We start from the raw sequence: 19437 nt of genomic DNA, 5'->3' as shown, positions 1-19437 counted from the left end.
CTGAGGGGTGTTCCTTATTCACCAACCTGAACAGTCAAGATCTTCATTGAAACAGTAAGCCGTTAAACTTCTGAAATAAATTGCAATCTATTCTGGCATTCATTTGATAACTGCATGTTTATGGTGGTATTAAAGAGCTGAATTTTCAGAGTACTCATTAAGAGTACTCAGACTCATTCTTAAGCACTCTCAAACTTGGAGTATTTTCCCCAAAGCCTCAGTGATATCAAAGGCACACCTCACCTTTGGGCTCTGAGCTAATTGGCTGTCAATAAAACAGGAAAATCCCTCTTTGTTGACAAAAAACACAAAATAAATCGTGTTTAATGAGAATGACACCATACAATTCACAATGAAAAATGAACTTTGTATTTCAGATCTAGTCAACGTTTTATTTATCAAGTTCAAGTTTCAAGTTTATTGCAATATATTTGATACCAATGCAACATCATTACCAGTAATGAAATTCTTAGCCTCAGAGCCCACTCAACTTACATAATTACATAACTAAAAACTATTTACATAATAAATAAATAAAATAAGAAATAAAATAAGTAAAAAAAAGTTAAATAAATAAAATAAGTAAAATAAAATAAAAAATAAGTAAAAAATAAAATAAGACAGTTAACAAAGTAACAATGTAGCAACAAGTGTAGTGTAAACAACAGTGCAGTGCAATATTGATGTAGTTAAAGTGTCTAGTGGCAAAAAAATGTAAAAGGTGTAAACATTAGTCTCCTTAAAGTGGCCAATTGTGTGAGGTAAGGGTCCATTCACTGTGGTGAGTATATGCCATGTGTATGGTGTGTGTGCAGGTGTTAGTGTCAGCAGTTCAGAAGCCTGATGGCTTGTGGGTAAAAACTGTCTCTGAACCTGCTGGCTCGGGTCTGGATGCTCCTGTACCTCCTGCCAGACGGCAGGAGCATGAAAAGTTTGTGGCTGGGATGGCTGGGGTCAGAGAGGATCCGCTGTGCCTTCCTCCTGCAGCGCTGGCTGTAGAGGTCCTGGATGGCTGGCAGCCCAGTCCTGGTGATGCGTTGTGCTGATCTGACCATCCTCTCCAGTCAGGATACTGTCGATGGTACACCTATAGAAGTTGGTGAGCATCCTGGAGTCCATACTGAACCTCCTCAGCCGTCGGAGGAAGAGCCGCTGCCTCGCTGCCTTCATGACCACACCTGTGTGGTGTGACCAGCTCAGATCCTCACTGATGTTAATCCCCAGGAATCTGAACTGACCCTCTCCACTGCTGTTCCCTCGATGTGGGTGGGGACGTGCCCCCCTCCCTGCAGCCTCCTGTAGTCCACGATCAGCTCCTTGGTCTTGCTGACATTGAGCAAGAGGTTGTTGTCCTGACACCACGATGTCAGGGCTCTCACCTCTGCTCTATAGGCAGACTCTCCATCTGTGATGCAGCTGATGATGGTGGTGTCATCAGCAAACTTAATCTCAGTGTGGGAGCTGTGCGTGGCCTGTGGGTTCAAACATGTCTATTCCCTTGGTCATCTGCTGTGTGGAAAGAATTTTTTTTCCACAAACTGAAGTTGGCTTGAAAAAGACCTTTTCCTTTGCAACCATGTGCTTTGTCCTTCACTTTGAGCAACACATTTTAGGGTTTTAACTATTTGTTTTCACACATTTTAAGTGCATTTGAGTCTTAAAATTAATTTTAAAAAGTTAGGTAAGAAATGAAAACAAACCTTGCTTTAAATTCTTTGCCGAGAATAATAAAGATCATTGTAACTGAAGTGAATGCAGGGCAGTTATTATTATTATTATTATTATTATTATTACACCCACAATGCACTTGCCTGTAAAATATATTTTACATTCGCAACACCTCATGTGAACTTTGATGTAAAGCTAAATTCGAAGCTGAAAACCGGAGGTTGAAAAAAGAAAAACAGTAAACAGATCTTTTCCTGAAAGGAGGGGATTTATCACTCCTGCTGCTCCTGTGTTGTTTTTGTTTTGAAAGAGGTAGGATCTGGGGACATACACAGAGTGAAAGGTCCGCACCAATCAGGTTCCTACCGTTTCATTTGAGATGCAGGCACGCCTCACTGACTCCGTTGTTCAGAGCGTAGCAAGGGCGGCCCACTCAAATTGGCTAGAAACCACGGCTCTTGACAACATGCAAGGTGAAGAAAGCAGTACAGAGCGTTGAACAACCAGCTGACTTCAGTGTGTATTCTTTTTGTGCTGTGTTGAAAAAAGAATCAAAATCAGAGAGCTGATGGGTTTTTTGGCTTCGAAGGATTTGTGAAAACTGTTGTGTATATTAAGAAAATAATATTTCATTGATTAATTGATTGGCCTGGTGACAGGGATACTTCACCTCAGCAAAGATAACACTCGCTCACAATAAATACTGATGTCTATGTCTGCCATACAAATGGCACAAAGGGAGCTATAATCAGATTATAACTGTCTTTTTCTGAATCAACACTTACATTTAGTCATTTTGCAGATTCTCTTTTCCAGAGCACCTTACAAAAGTGCATATAACAAGGTTAGGGTACGATTAGAAAATATACTAACTCTGGAGTGTCTCACTCCAATAGTAGGAGTCATTATATAACATGTCATATCCTTTTAAGTGCGACAGTAGGTACGAGAGGAAGTTTGAGAATGTGTCAAATGTGTTTGAGGATTTAATACAAATGTTTAGAATTCAGTCTTAGTTGAACCAACTTATTGTATCTTTTACAGAGACACCAAAAATGTACTTCTTTCTTCCAGTAGTTTATTAAATCAGGTTTTTTCAAAGTATTTGGGCCCTAACTGAGTGGTAAGATATCAATCACTAGGTGCTTGATAGTCATGCATTAAGTATGGATGAAATATTTCCAGATCTCCAGGAGAGAATCAACAGCCTTCAAAAATAATTCAATACCTGGTCTATAATTTGTGATTAGCTTCTGGGTCAGAGTCACACTTTAATTTCAGTCTAGACCTCACTGAGGTATGTAATTAATATGGAAAGTAGTTTCAAGGAAGGCATGCCCATTTAGTGACAAGCCAAAAAATGCTGTAGACATGATATGATTATAGTGTAGAGGCATAAGTAGGTTAACCGCTGCAAGCAGCCACCATGTAACTGCTGTGTAGCAGTGTTTTTTTAAGGCTGGTATAAGGTTTAGAGATAATGGGGTTGAGCTAATGTCATGTGATTTTTCACGTGTAGTTGTGTAAGCAGATCTAAGCATGTAAGTAAGCATTTACACTATTAGTACTTACAATGTAATCATATTAATAAATTGCCTTTGTTTTGTTGATGGGTGTCTCAAACACTACCTGTGATGCATCTAATGGTTATAGAGTATACCACCTATGATATAAGAAGTAGAGAGCATGTATGTATAAACTAATTGATTCATGATCACTAGCATTATTGGCTAAAGGTAAATGATAATACAGTTATTTCAGATGAAGACATCTTCATAAGTGTCTGCTCAGCATGGACACTGGCACCAGGTAAAGCCAGACTGGGGAGTTGCAAAGAGGTCTTTGCTGCCCTATTATAGCTTTTTATAGGGCAACTAATGAATGATGCATGAGGTTATTTCCAGCATTGAATTAGGGCGAGACAAATGCCTTTGATCTATTGATGCCTTGACTTAGAAAAAAATATCGATTGAAAAAAAGAGTTTTTACAAACAGAGCACTTAGCTAACTCCTGGGTGGACCAAAGCAACGATCACAACATATTTACTGGAAATAATTTTTTAACCGCATGTAATAATGCCACATGAGAAGGCACAGAATGTCAGACCACTTTTGAACAAGTGTTCAGCAAATATCTTCCACAGTGCTGAACTAAAAATACAAGTTTTGCAATAACGAATGATAATAACGAATGACTATTTCCATGGACTATTCCCATGTCTTGGAATGCCAAATAGTGAGAGCAAAACAATACAGCAGGTAACTAAGAAGCTTATGTTGCTTAATTTTAGTGAAATCTGGCAGTTCGATTTACTACTGAGTCAATGCAAGGAGTGACATTTTAAACTTTTATGTTCTGTAAAATGAACTGTTAAGTGGTGAAGTGTATCAGACTAATAACTGTTAGAGCTTGGTTTAATGTTAAAAAGAAATCAAACAGATAGTTAAAGTGTTGAGAATATGAGAATATTCCCAACTAAAAAAACAGTGAAGCTGCATTAAAAAGTAAAAATACAATGTATTTTTTGAATTGTACAGGTTCACCCCTTTGAGCAGAGATATTATTTTTAAGAGCATGAGTGTGAATGTTATATTTAATGTACATTTTGTAGATAAAAAAAGAATTGTGTTTGTGCCTCATTCACACATTTCCTAACAATTTTGATATTATGAATAATATGTTCTTTCTATCTTTGGGTAGCCTTCAGACAATTTCTTGATTTGGGTACTTTTGCAGATATAGTTTTACTTACATTTAAATCATATGTATTTTGAAGTGTATTATAAGTGTATTTTTACCATGAACCAAATGTAGTGGGGTGCTTGCCTGTGACAAATATTACCAACATGGGTTTTATGTTTACAGGATAAAATCAATGTTGAATAAGAAGAATAATCATCAATGAACTGTAAAGTTGTTTTGCCTGTTTATCATGGTAGACAATTATGGGGCGCCAAATGTAACAGACCTTTTTTTCGTGGACAGAATGCCTTCTGTGCTACGAAACGCATAAATTCGTTACGAAACCATATAACACTGTAACGCCTTTTGTCCACGAAAACTACAAACGCGCTAGCATTGTGACCACGAAATATTGAAGAGAGCACATACTTTCGTGCACAGAAAACAAAACGGATAATTCCGTTCGTGCACTGAATTGACCGTTGTGCTTTTCATTTTGTGGACAAAAGGCGGAATGCACTTCGCACTATATGGACAAAAGAAACTCATTTTGTAGACAAAAGTAATTCTGTCCACGTAACACATGTCCTAGGCCAGCATTTATGCTGTTGTGGCACAATATATTCCGTGACTCCGCAGTTACAGAAGGCATTCCGTCCACGAAAGCAAAGGCTGCTTGAACTTTCGTATACATCAGTATTTCGTGGACACAATGCTAACGCGTTTGTGTTTTCGTGTCAATGTTACATAGTTTCGTAATGAATTTATGCGTTTTATAGCACAGAAAGCATTCTGTCTACGAAGGCAAAACACTGATGTCTATGAAACTTCCAGCAGCCTTTGCTTTCGTGGACGGAGTGTCTTCTGTAACTGACAGAAGGAATTCCGTCCACGAAAGCAAAACACTGATGTCTACGAAAGTTCAAGCAGCCTTTGCTTTCGTGGACGGAATGCCTTCTGTAACTGCGGAGTCACGGAATATATTGTGCTAAATCCCTTTCGTGCACATCATACTTTCAATAATATAGCAATACAGTTAAGTGAACACAGTGAACATTCGATGGCACGGAATGATGATAGTACAGCGCATTCTGCCACAACAGCATAAATGCTGGCCTAGGACATGTGTTACGTGGACAGAATTACTTTTGTCTACAAAATGAGTTTCTTTTGTCCACATATTGCGAAGTGCATTCCGCCTTTTGTCCACAAAATGAAAAGCACAACGGTCAATTCAGTGCACGAAAGGAATTATCCGTTTTGTTTTCTGTGAGTGAAAGTATGTGCTCTCTTCAATATTTCGTGGACACAATGCTAACGCGTTTGTGTTTTTCGTGGACGAAAGGCGTTACGGTGTTATATGGTTTCGTAATGAATGTATGCGTTTCGTAGCACAGAAGGCATATTGTCCACGAAAAAAGGTCTGTTACATTTGACGCCCCATAGACAATACCAGTATCTAATTGCATCAAACCATGAACAAATGAAACTGTCTCACAACTGTTACCGCTGAGGTGCCCTGGGTTCGCTGGGAGCATTGACCGTCAGTTTACCTTCAACACAAGAAAAAGCACAGCTGATTGTTGCGCTCCCAAGTCTGAATTAGACTAGTGTAACCCTATCCACTTTGGCTCTTGCTGTCATAGAGCTCAGGAACTCTCTGAACATGCAAGGTTATGAGTGCTTCGACACAGAAAACATGCACTAACTCACAACACAAGTGCACTTGTGACATGTATTGTCCTTACCATGTGAAAGGCAAACTGGATGCATCTGGATGACAACTGTGGTCTAAACTGTGACAAAACATGCACAAAGGGGAGGCAATCAGAGACAGTGGGTGATTCACCTGCTTTACATTACATTACATTGGTGTACAGTAGTCATTTTTATTACAGAAGGGAAAAGCAGGTAATGAGCCTTGCTCCTCCCAGCACTGGGGGCAATCCATGCATACTTATCTCAGTTTAGCTCATTGTTGGCACCAGTAGGTTACGATTGCTATGCAAAGCTGGAAAGGGAAGCTAGTTTACTGAAGGAAGTGACACAGTACCCACAACACACTTCCCCACATTTCTTAATTGATTAAATAAACGCCTACTTCACAGATGGCATTCATCTTACTTTTCTTCACAAGCCAAGTTGGTTCTTTATTTGCAGGGCCCACCTCTGGTGTTTAAATGACGTCACTCTCTTTTCTCATCAATGACAATGAGGAAGTCTCAACTTATAAATATTTTCTCTTAACAAGCTGGAACATGATAATTTGATTTTTGTGAATCAATTTATTGTCAATGTGTAGAAATAAATCAAAATACAACTGCTTTCCTCCATTATACACTACAGCCACATACAGTACCAGTCAAAAGTTTGGACACACCTACTCATAGAAGGGTTTTCTTTATTTTTACTCTTTTCCAAATTTTAGAATAATAGTGAAGACTTAAAAACTATGAAATCATAGAAATACATACATAGGCATTAACTCCACTATTTGTCTAAGAAGCAAATTTAAGAGATTTAAGAATTTAAGCATACGTCATTAGATCAAAATGTTTTTGAATGGATATTTCGCATTATCTTAGTCAGGTGTGTCCAAACTTTTAACTAGTACTGTACTACAACATGTTATACTATATATTGCTAGGTTATTAGCAGTAGTAATGGTGGTATTATTCATACATTAACAACAGTGTTAACAACAGACAAACATGAAATCATGTTCAAAATCAAAATCTTCATCCTCCATCTCATCAACATAAACAATATTTCCTCTCTATAGCTGGCTATGTGTAACTGAGCACTTTGTTTGAAGAGTGTTTTGAGGGTGTTTCCCAAGATGCACCTGATTGACATTTCTCCTCTCAAACCGACATCTGGAGCTCTCTGACGATCAGCCATTGGGAGGGAGGCAGATCTGGGATGAGCTTAAGCATGCCACTGCCTCAAAAGAGTGGATTACGCTGCCAACTATCAGTCTATGGTGAAATGTACAAAACGTGATCAAAGCAGAGACAAGGCTGCAATGTAATCTCTTCACAGTATTTGTTTTCTGGCAGATATTGGCCTGGTTGGGATTTAGGTAAGAGGCTGTAGAGCAGCAAAAAAGACACAGCGCAAAACTGCTCAGCTACCATTTGTTCCAGCAGCTATGTGATTACATACCAGATAACTCCTTTGTAAACACATTGTTGCACAGTACTTATTGTAAGTAATTCCTTGATCAGAAAATGAACAAACCACTCATGCCAAATGGGCTCTTGCTCTTAAACAATTTGAAAAATAACACAAGTGACGTGACTTTTTATTGAAACCCGAGTAGATATCAGGGTTTATTCAGCAGCAACTCAGGGAGGAGGGTACAATGACATTGGTGAACTGTCTGAAGCAGAGAGGAGCATTGCAGTGAAGTCGGTAGGAGAAAAACTAGTTTGTCACTGTTCTCCCTATTTTATTGGAGTCCAGTAGAGCCAACTGATAAAGGCCCACAGTACGAGGAAGATCAAATGCCATTCTACACAACACAGACTGACATCCAGCAATTTTAAGGCACTGTACATGTAACTCATCTTACAACCTTACAACTGATGCCTTTTCCAAATGTCAGCACCCATGTTAGATATGGAACATGTGTTACACGTTATTTTTCTTGAGAAATGAATTGTCAACAACAGTAACCAAAGTATTCTGTGGCATGCTTTGTGGTTTTGACAGACTGATGTCTGCACAACAGTCTCTGTGGTAGTCAGCCTTAAAATTCAGGGATTTTACAAATACTTGAATAGATCATCTGTACAGGTAAGCTGAAGGGGCGCATTGCTCATACTCTCAAACATTTTTGTCACTTTCCCTCTCTCCAGGCTGCAGCCTTCAAGCCTGTCCATATTAATCGTTCAATCAGTGGAATTTCAGCAAATATTTTCAACAGTGTTTCCGCTGAATCACACTCGCACAGTGGCTTGGCTGGCAGACCGTTAAATGGATGCTTGCTATGGGCCTCTTGAATTAAACAATGCGGCATGGTTTGAGGCAACCTCACAGCACCTGGAAATAGTGGGACATATTCCCACATGAGAAGAAAATCTCAGGGGGGTTAAAAGCCTAAAGTTGCACCCACCACCTACAGATAAGATACTCACATCCAATGTAGCTGTTACCTTTATCATTTATTTCTGGACCAAGACTGATCAGAAAAATACTGTGTACATTTTTTCTGTCCTCACGTGGTCATGATTTTCTCTACATAAAGGCTTGTGATGGCCAACTTTTAGTATATTCTCTCTGCCATGCCCCATGTCCCATGCCCCTCCCCAGGCTGAGATTTAGGTTTTTTGTTGGCTTCATTGAAACAGAATAATTATGATAATTATTTATGGAGGGAACCGCACCACATCTGGCTGTAACGAAAGAGGGACACGGGAGCAATTCAATTTCATTCAGCTAAATCGCAGTGTTTTCATTTAATGCACTATCATGTTTTTTTTTTTCTTTTTCTGTGGGTGTTCTGTTTTCCTCCCAGTATACCTGCTGCTCACATTGGCAGCATTATCCCTCTGTTTCCACTGAAGCTTAAAATTGTTATTATTCATTATTATTTTAAAAATATTAGGAGCATAAAGACAAGACAGGAAGAGAGAGGCGGCCGTGAGGGGAATCCTTGCTGTAGGCTGCCAGGGGTTGGTTGAGCCGCCAAAATCACAACGTTGACGTATTCAGCGCCTCTGAATAAATTGCAAATTGGTAAAAGTGGAGGGGAGGGGTTTCAAAAAAGAGCTCACCTCCTGTGATTAAATGTTGAGCCAAATGTACATGGAACTTTATTCTTCCAAAGGGTAGAGTAGGAGTATTTTTCACCAGGCTTAATGTTTTTAACCGCTGAGAGGGGGTGATGTACAGTTGTGCTTAGAGGAAGCACTCTCGAAAATTACTAAACCCACACCGGTTAGAGTAAAAAAATAGAGGAGTAAATAAATGGAAACCCCCCCCCCCCCCACACCCCCGTTAATCTCACTGGCCGTGTGTAGTCTCACTGGGCTGGTGAAATAGGCGTATGCTGTCTACTCCATAAATGCCCTCACCCATTTTTTTTAAAAGTGAAATGCACACATTCCAACATAAAGACAGTCTGAAGATGAAAACCTGTAATATGCCTGCCTGTTGTACCTCGGTTCTCAAACATGTATTGTAGAAATGCCTGTGTTTCATCACTGGATTCCAGGTGTACTATTTTGTCTCACTCTGTATCACTAATAATGTGGAACCATTTACTGTTGGTCTCTCATACTGCTAAATCTTAAGAGCTCAGAGATTCACCTACCTTTACATAGCGTAAACAGAATAGCATTATTTCAGTATGGCACCATTTCAGACAACTCTGTTAAGAAGAGAGGAAGCACAATTAACATATGAATATTGGCAGCCATATAAGAGGAAGGAAGATTTACCTGAATAAGTACCTGAAAGCATTTCATTTTAAATGCCATAGCAATTAACACCACTTCACAGCTCAGATCAATGATAACCAATGGATTTGTCTGTAAGTCATTGAGAGTATCTGTGTTTCATTGCATACACAGTTTTCAGATATTTTCTTAACTGGTCATTTTTATGAGGACAAGATCACATGGCCTGTGTTGCATTTCTTAAATTATTTGGCCACAATGGCCTGAATTCATACAAAGGGACAATATTGTATCTGGTCATTAATGAATGTCCAGTCAAAATGAGTGAAAGGTAAGACCTGACTGGTGTGTTTGAAGGCTCAACATGTGATATTATCAACAGAATTCCCAGCACATAAAAAAAGGTGGAGTCTAGCAACAAAGTAGATTCTCCTAACAAGATCTCCCTGCTTCACTTATATTGATGTGATCCACTTTGTAACCCATTTCAGACTTTACATCCTTGAGGGCTTGAATAAGTGTGGGTGTGTTAGTCATGTCGTACACACCCCTTCCTGTCTGCAGTAGTCCTCCAAAAAAACAAGCTTCACCCATTGTCAGGCAGAAGTTCTACTGAAGAAGAAGCAGCAGCAGCAGCCAGTCCTCCCGTAGCGGAGCCTTTTGGACAGGTCCGCCATAATGCTGAAAAGACAGTCAGTTGGATCTATGCTCTCTGTAATGTAGCTTTGCTTGGTATTGCACTGAAGTCCGTCCCACCTCCTCAATTTACTCTGCTCCATGGATAATATGATTTGTATTCAACTTCAGTGCCTCACTTCCTGGTACAGCATCAATCTCAAGTAAGTATGACAGACATGCATTGCTACTTTGTAGACATTTTAATGCCTTTTCAAATATGCTTGCTATGTACTTAAATCAACTGTTGACACTGAATATGTGGTGCTTCTGTTCTGTCTTGGTTCGAAGATGTCCATTGGTAAAGGTGAGACACAATATGGTATTGTACAGCATAGTGAAATAACCTCATTATGTGTAATATGAATACCAATGGTATCAGTGATTGCTTTGCAGAAGGCAAGGTATTGTTGTCTTAGGTGTGAGCGAGTTTAGATGAAGAATACCTTACAACATCGGCCTGTCTTGCTGACAGTCTTTTACAGGGTGACTTACAGAGCAGGTATAAGCATGCAAAGCAGGTGCATATTCTCAGTTCAACCACAAACGAACAACAGCAATGGCATTGACAGCGTAGCACTCAACTAGCCAAACACTACTGAAAATGCTCTTTAAATTCAACGCTAAACAGTTTATACTATATATTTATCATGCATCTGTCTGCTTTACTTAAGGAAAGCTGAACATTTGTTGATTAAATGTTGCGTTTTGTAGCATCGGTTATGATATTTTAATGATATGTAACTGAAATTAGCAGTGATGTCATTGGCTTGCGTGCAGCACGCGCACACATTGATTGGGCTTGTTTTTTAAGTGAGAGCATTAACGTTACTGCTGAGGATGCGTCTTCCACAAGATTCAAGGACAGTGGAAGGAACTCACCCAGGATATAGATTTCTGTTTTGAATCTTCAAAGGCAGCTGTTTCCTCCATGTATGGATGCACAGAGCGGAGAGGCCTGAGGTGCCATATGTTGCTACTGCAGACAACTGTGGCAGAAAATAAAAAGTCGTACTCTATATACTCCCCCTCAAATTTGTAATTTAAGTATTAAGTAAGTATTATTAACGCAATTATATTATTACATTACATTAAATGAAGTTAGCAGACGCTCTTATCCAGTTCAACTTCCATCACAAAATTATGTGTTATAATTTGTGAAATATTATCTGTTAAGAAAACCACAGTCAATCTCTATGAAGATGCTGTATTGTACTGATTGACTTTTTGATTTGAATCTCAATGACACGAGCACCAGAGAGCTGAGCAAACCACATGTTATGTGTACTGTGGGCACAGTAGAAAGAGAAACACCCTGTAGGGTCCTTGGTCCGTGGAATCCGTATTAGTGTATCAGATGAGCTTTAGGACTGAGGCTGAAGATGAATATGGGTTGGCTTGGCGTGGACACACCCGCGGCGGTGGCAGCGCCAGAACCGCGGGCATGGGATCGGAGTTGACGCAGCTCGTCGACGCCGTGTTGACAGCTGTGACAGAGCCATATCATTAGCTCGGCATCGCAGCTGCGGCCGGGCTCAGATCCGCAAATTAATCACTCACCGCCACCCTGCACGTGCGGCCGCCACCGCCTCTGCCACAAGATTAAGGAGGACACGATTTCTTCTGCTGCTAGCAGCAGCTCCTTCATACCAAATACCTACAAGGAATGCATTTCAGTATTCGTCACAATGCATAGTGTCTACCACAAAATATCTATTGTCACATTCACATGTGCAATTTTCCACATATATTGTAACATATAGTTATCATAGGCCTATATATACTTGTACAGTATATCCCACAGTATATGCATTATACTACATATGTAATATATAAATAATAATTGATTATTTTGTGTAATTTTGGCAGTATATGTGTACTCTTTTGGAGATTTCGCATCCTCTGGTTTCCCAGTGAGATTGTTGGGCATATTGGTATGCTTTCTCTGTTATCTGTTGACCAAATAGTTGGGTTGCTTTTTCAGAAGAGGATAGACTGCACAATCATGGCACAGTCAAGGAACTTTAACCCTCTCTAACCCTTGAGCATTCAGTCAGGAGGTGTACACAACAAAACTGCATGTCAGGTCTTGTTTAATTTTTATTTCATTTGTTTACATTTACAATTGTGTCCGTTCCTGCCAAAAAAAGTCATTTTTCACAAGTTAACGCAGTTAAACTCAAAAATACTGTGCTTTTTTTTGCTGCATACAGTGCTAATCATGAGCACATACTTTTATGTATTTAAAGTGGCAGTGTGGTGTAGCACTTAACAAACTGAACTGTTGGTGCCCAAATAAATGTGTTGAGCTAATCCCATAAAAATAAATGAGTTTACGTATATTGTGTAATGAAGCGTTGGTATTCTATTCTTCTATTCCAGTTTATACATAATGTACAGGTATTATAATGCCCTCTGAGATAAAATTGTTCTTTTCAGTTACTCATTCCTGAGTTTTTGATTTAAGTACCCGATAGCAGAGCTGATCCTCAGTTGATAGCATTTTCATCTCACAGACCTGTTGAGATGAACCTGCTTGGCACAGCACAGTTCAAGTATAGCTGAGCGAGATGCAGGTAAACAAGGTACAGTTTAAGTGTGCAGATAATATGGGTTTTTCTGCGTTTATGCATGATTAATTCATAGTGGAGTACTTTGTCATTCATTGATCCATGTGATTCGCCGCAGTCATTAAGCTCTTAGAGTGATAGTGTAATGATATTCTATCACACAAATGCTTTGTGTTTTTGAGTTTCCCAATGAAAGCCATGTCTGCCTGTTGTATTGTCTGCTGGCAAGCATATTACTGTGCACCTCTACACTCAGACAGACAAACCCAAACAATACAGTGCTTGTTGGCACTTTTATTTGCACTACTATGTGAAATCAAGACTACAGTATCAGTACTGTAATGAGTAAACATTTATACTAACCACAAAGCCCTTGTGTCCATGTGTAAATAGTATGCTTTCAAATGTGAATGGATGGAATGGAGTGCCAAAATCTAGACCTGAGGTGAATTAGAACCACACAATCTATGAATTCACAAGCTTTGCACTACGGTACTGAGGAGATACCCTTAGGAAAACTATCTATCTATCTATCTATCTATGAGTATAGTAGAAAATAAGTATAATAATACAAAAATTAAGTAAATATATGGAACATATACTTCAATACCTGTAAGATATAATGTACACATATTAATATTTAGAAAATACTGTATACCACATACTGCAACATTCATATAAATTTTGTCACTGCATGAGTATATTATATTGAATATGTTATAAAATCCTTTGTATTATTCATATACCTTTGAAATACTATATATGCCATCTAATCTGTCTTTAGAAATATATTCTGCATGTTTTCAATAACATACTTAACATACCATAGAGGCATTAATTACTTTTTCAAAGGGGTACAGTAACTATATGTGCTTGGTAAATGGATGTGAGTATGAAAAATTCAGTGTATTCTATATAACATATATTCATTTGGCAGATTGTCTTATCCAGATATTATCAATGGTTTGACATTTCAAAAGGTCCTCCATGTGATGCTGGCACTGGAATCACTGTTAAAGGTTTGGCTGTCAGAACTGGGGGCTGGGGCTCAGAAGCCCTGAGGGTCCATGTCAAATCATGTCTCTTCTTTGCTGCTCCACATATCCAATCACATCTCCCTTTTGCTGCTCCCTGAGATTGCTCTCCCCTGGGACTGGATTGGACTGGGGTGTTCTCCTGGGAAATCAGTGATGAGGAAATTGAATCCTGCATTCGTTTACTTGTTGAGTCTTCGCTGAGGGCCAGCGGGCGCTTCCTGCTGCGCTGACATTGCGCGGACGCAGAAATGTGGCTGTCACACAGTCAGAGCCTGTCATATCACAGCTGGAAAGCAACGCTGTTCAGATGTCAGCATGTATCCATATCAGCCAGCCATGTACATTTCAATCCATTTGATATGTGAATATTGCCAGCTAGCCCCTTTCAGGCGTGGCTGTTACTAATATTATTATTTACTTGTTATTGTTTATCATATATTGGAGCTTACCTTCATGGAAATGGATTAGGAAGAATGAACTTTTGAAATACTCATGTGCTTTGAAATGTGATTTATGTAGTTGATTTGTGACATTTTAGGAAAGAATGTTTGCATCTGTAACTGTGATTTAAACAATCCCAGCCTATGGCAGACTGCCCCATTATTTAACTGCACATCAGGTACCTTAATCTAGGCTTCCATAGATGTCAATATATCATCTTTATACATCTGATAGTTTAACTGAATATTTTCACATCTTTTGCTCAGAGCTAGTGAGAAATCTAAGAAATTATCATTTAGTAATCAGAGATGACCAGTTGAGCTTCTCCCTAAACACTGCACCTATACTGCCACATCCATCTTCCTCTTGTCTGACACCTGGGAAATGTAACACTAGCTGTGACCAGCTCCTCAGTGCAAAAACCTGCCTCCAAAAGTCACAGGCATAGCTAGGGATAAGAGTGATGGTTATAGAGAAGGAACTTAATTTTAAGTATGTTTCCTCCATTCTATGCTCTCTGGAATGATAAACATAAACAAATGCATTCATAGATTTTGATTGCTTGGTAATGAAAATTAAAACCTTCCAAACTGCCTGTGTGAGAAGTCATAGGCTGCTACAACATTTTCAACAGTTCTGTAGACTGGATGACGTTTGCAATGTTTACGACAGAGCCACAGTACCTAAGGGGAGTAACAATTGCAATATTAGTCACAGTGTCACAGCACCTAAGGAGAGTAACATTTGCAGTATTAGTGACAGTGCCACAGCGCCTAAGGGGAGTAACATTTGCAATGTTTGTGACAGTGCCACAGCACCTAAGGAGAGTAACATTTGCAGTATTAGTGACAGTGCCACAGCACCTAAGGGGAGTAACATTTGCAATGTTTGTGACAGTGCCACAGCACCTAAGGGGAGTAACAATAACATGGGCGTCAGTTTATTTTGAAAAGTGCTGGGAACAATGACGGGTTTGATGTGTTCACACCTTTTTAAAGTGGTGGGGACAAAATGGATTACGACAAAAAGTGGTGGGGACATGTTCCCAGTGTCCCCAGCATAAATGACACCTATGAACAGTAATATTAGTGACAGTGCCACAGCACCAAAGGGAAGTAACATTTGAAGTATCAGTGACAGTGCCACAGCACCTAAGAAATGTAACATTTGCAGTTTGTGTGACAGTACAACAGCTCCTAAGGGGAGAAACAGTATTAGTGACAAGGGAAGTAACAATTGGAAAAATTTTGGGAAACACATAAAATCACTTTTTTTTTTTTAGGAATTTTAGCCAGTCATTACCTATATGTTAAAGGAACCCTGTTATCCATGAGTCGAGGATTTCAGGAAATGATCAAAATGATTGAAAAGAACAAATTATGCTGCAGAGTACTCAAATTCAGTATTTCTTAACATCCCCGAAGTGTACAGTATCAATATCAGCATTCAACAGACACTAATACTGACATGCATTTGCATTTCCTCTGCCAAGAGAGATTCTATTCACTATGTTAAAGCTTGCACAAAGAAAAAAATCCTCGTTTCCTTGTTATGATGATATGGATTTTTGCCTCTTAATCAAACCCTAAGGGTAGTCAGCCAATCAATTTATCCAAGGTCGGTGCATTACCGGTGGAAAAAAAATATCAAACAGTTGAGTTGTTTACCAATATAACGCCTGTATGTGCTGCTCTGAAAAAAACCAAAAAATGAGGGGACGAAGCTGACCAGTCTCGACAAACTGTAAGCCTGTTGTTGTTCACTGTCTACCACTGAAGTTTCTTTTAAATTGTATTGCAACAGCCAAACAAGAGAATGGGCCTTTATAATCAAATGACAACGCTTCTCAGACGTTTTTTCTTATCAGTACCATCTATCGATCGAGCAGGAAGACCTTGACCCCTGATTATGTGGAGGATACTCCACATAACGAACAGCCTTTCTCCGCTGAACCGACTCCCCAGAGTTGCACTGTCGTCATGTTCCGCTTTCCCCGCGGCCAATTGATTCGAATGACTGCGGCAACCGTTTCATTACTCACTGGTTATTTCCTTGTCCGAAGATGACTTGTGAGTCATCGCCGCGACTGTATTAAAGCTGAGCTATGTACAATCCACTCTTCCTGTGCGCTTCGGAATGGAGGACTCGGAAGTCCAAAGCCAAAAAGAAAATAATAATAAATAAATACAACATGAGAAAACAAACACTAAAAACTATAAAAAACTATTTAACGTGTGGTCACTCACAAGGGAGGTTATATTTGCCAGGCGCTATACTAAATCCCCCGCTAACAGCTTGTGTGTGTTTCACTTTTGTTAGGTTATACCAATGGTCTTCGTGGTTTTTGGCAGCCTTGGGTCTTTAGACGCTGCGCCTTGTGCCAGTGCACTGATTCGAACATAAGTGCTGCTGCACTCATCTTTTGGCAGTACGCAGAACTGGCAGGGTATTCAAAATCTTTCATTGGAGGAAGTGTTTAGACATGCAGTGTGTTTGCTTGGAAACACTATGTATCAAAATTCGAGCAATTACAATGCACATGTATAACTTTGCATAACCATTTTAACCACGTTTTACATTTTTGGGTTTCAAAAATTAGTTTAGCTAATTTTTCAAATATGGTTTGCTAATTTTTATAACCAGGAAAATTGTATTAATTTCTAAGGAACTGAAAAGCATAGCATTTGCAAGATTATTTACTCAGTTGATAGCAAACTCAAAATTGCAGCTCAGTTAAATATGGGTTTAAGTGTTGCTAGATTAAAATGGCTCACCATCCCTCAAACCACTCAGCTTCACTTAAAAGTTCGTCTTGACCCTCTAGTACTATAGCTACATATTCACTCTAGAACTCTAGGTTGTGGGTTTGAGGCCTAGGTGAAACTGCTGTTTCATGGCTGAGAAAGACTCTTCACTTCCAATACTCAATGCGTTACCAGGAAATACTTTAAGGGAGCCCTTTCAGTGGAATAAACAACCTTATTCTTAAGCATCTGCTCTGAATTCCCTTACAGACATCACATTGAAATCCATAAGAACTTTGTTAACATAGTTTTTACTTCTGTGAAAATGTCAATGAAAAAAAAATAAGAAAGAACTGAATTCTTAATATTAAGTCTTAATACTTAAAAACATAAATAAATTTAAAATCTTACCTGTAATCTCAAAGTTAAGGACAAAGCAAGATTGATCTTCCAAGTGCCAGATGCAGCACTAACCTCTGGATTCAATTTAGAACAGTTATAAATCCTTAATTTTCACTGACAATAAAAAAGGTTCTTTTTTCAGTTTAGTGATGACCAAAATTCATGCAAAAGGCTGAACTGAAAACAAATACCTCTTGCATTTGTTTGTAAATCAAAGTTAAGGACACATGTGGGTTTATTATGGGGTTAGCAACAATAGAGCAATTCACAATAATATAGGATTACATGTACAATATTTCCTGCTTTAGCTCAGAATGAGTGAATTGCTCTAAAGTACCCATCCTGCAGAGGGGCTGTCAGAGACAAGCTGTTCTGGTTAGTTGACATGGGGATATTTGCCTTATGGGGTTACAAGCTGTCCTGAGGTAACCTACACACATAAAACACTACTTTTACTCACTGGTCATTCTTCAGTGCTTTTTGTTGTCTTTGTTCAAGCATATAATTACAAAGAGTGGTGTAGAATTAAATATGAGTTACATTTAACCCCTTATGTTCCCTCAGTGATCTCTGCCCTGCATGGATTTTGGTTGCTTCTTGTCCCACTTGCGTCCATTAACCCTATTAACACAGGGTTGTTTATCTTCACAATTCAAGCCTGCCTGGGTCTGCAGTCATTTGCTCTGCCCTCACGCGTTTTACACCAATAAGAATATCTCAGAAACAACAGTTTTTGGTGGAAATTAGACCTGATATGGAGTTACTTACTCATCTAAACAAGTCACATTTGATACTATCCACAAGTCTTGTAATCATGAATCAAAAAATATAAAACTATTAGTAGTTCACATTTTGGATGGAATGGCTGAGCAGAAAAATGTCAGATGAATATATAAAGTTGAAAAAAATCATATGTATATGTATACTGTATTTCAATGATTACAGCATATTTACAGTCTCACCAGGTCTGTCCCTTCTCATATGCTGTCACCTGTAACTCCAACACCAGAAAATGGGACGTTCATCCCATTGTGGTGACACCTTGATAGAACAACTTGGCAAGAACAAAGCACAATGATAAGGACGTGATGTTATTTGCAGTGGAATCATGCATAACTGTCAACAGCATTTTAATTGACATTAAACAAACAACCACTTCTGAATAGTATAGAATGTAACATAAATGATATAAATTGGCAAAATGCATTCAAGTCTGGGGCTTGATTCACTCCAAAGCAGACAATGGACACAAAGAACAGCTGTACGTTCTATGATAAAGATGCCTGTAGAGAAGTTTGAATAAAAGGCTGATCCTTTGCCAACTGTTCTTCTTGTAAAAAAATACTCTCATGTAAAGATTCCAGTCATACTCTAGAGTTAGAAATCAGAGCAATGTACCAGTAAGTGTATGTTGTAGTCAGGCATACAAAATTCTGTGTATAAAGCGTAATTGCTGTATACAGCTTTTTGCATTGCCCATTGATGCTACTTATATTCACATTAAGGAGATTTTTGTTTTTATCATTGATATTTCTTTACCAGTTGTAGTCATAGGTTTCAGCTGTTGTCCAGTAGCTGAAACTGCATTCACTAGCACATTTCAGGAGAAAAGATGCATATAAAACGAACAAATTAACTTGAATGAATTTTTTTAAGGAAACAGTAATAAAGATAGCACAATGTGGAATTGATTAGGATCATTGTGATTTGCTATCTTTTTGACAGTACCGAAAAGGTTTTAAAAGAGGATGAGCCAAATAGCTACTAGAAGTGGTTGGAGTATCCTCTCTGCCAGCTGGATGATTTACCCCCTTC

The 19437-nt window shown here is 38.8% G+C and overlaps 1 protein-coding gene across 1 annotated transcript in view; it reads left to right on the top strand.

The window, feature by feature from the left end:
* The window catches only part of LOC118771111 (sodium channel protein type 4 subunit alpha-like), a 121640-nt gene that overhangs the window by 5027 nt on the left and 97176 nt on the right, over positions 1-19437 (top strand). The gene's annotated exons all lie outside the window — the stretch shown is intronic.

Source organism: Megalops cyprinoides, chromosome 24 (genome assembly GCF_013368585.1).
Source record: "Megalops cyprinoides isolate fMegCyp1 chromosome 24, fMegCyp1.pri, whole genome shotgun sequence".
NCBI lineage: Eukaryota > Metazoa > Chordata > Actinopteri > Elopiformes > Megalopidae > Megalops > Megalops cyprinoides.
This window is presented reverse-complemented; position numbering and strand designations above follow the sequence as displayed.